We start from the raw sequence: 266 nt of genomic DNA, 5'->3' as shown, positions 1-266 counted from the left end.
ATAGCAAAGAGTTTGGCTGCTCCCTGTGATTCCATGTAAAGCAACCAGGGTCCTGAGCATCCACTGTGCTCTGTGCTCCCGGGCTGGGACGCTGTGCTCAGTGTGTTGTGTTGGGCATGAGGACAGGGTGATGGACGTGTGTGTCCCCTCCAGGCTCTGCTGATGGAGACCTCCACGCTCAGCCCCATCATCCGGGATGTCTACGCAGCCGCTGGCCGTGTCCAGCAAGGACCGGCTGACGCCTCCGCGCCGGGGGGCAGCACCTG

Source organism: Apaloderma vittatum, unplaced genomic scaffold (genome assembly GCF_000703405.1).
Source record: "Apaloderma vittatum isolate BGI_N311 unplaced genomic scaffold, ASM70340v1 scaffold31141, whole genome shotgun sequence".
In the NCBI taxonomy this organism is placed as follows: domain Eukaryota; kingdom Metazoa; phylum Chordata; class Aves; order Trogoniformes; family Trogonidae; genus Apaloderma; species Apaloderma vittatum.
The sequence above is the reverse complement of the archived record's forward strand: the minus strand, read 5'-3'. Positions refer to the sequence as shown.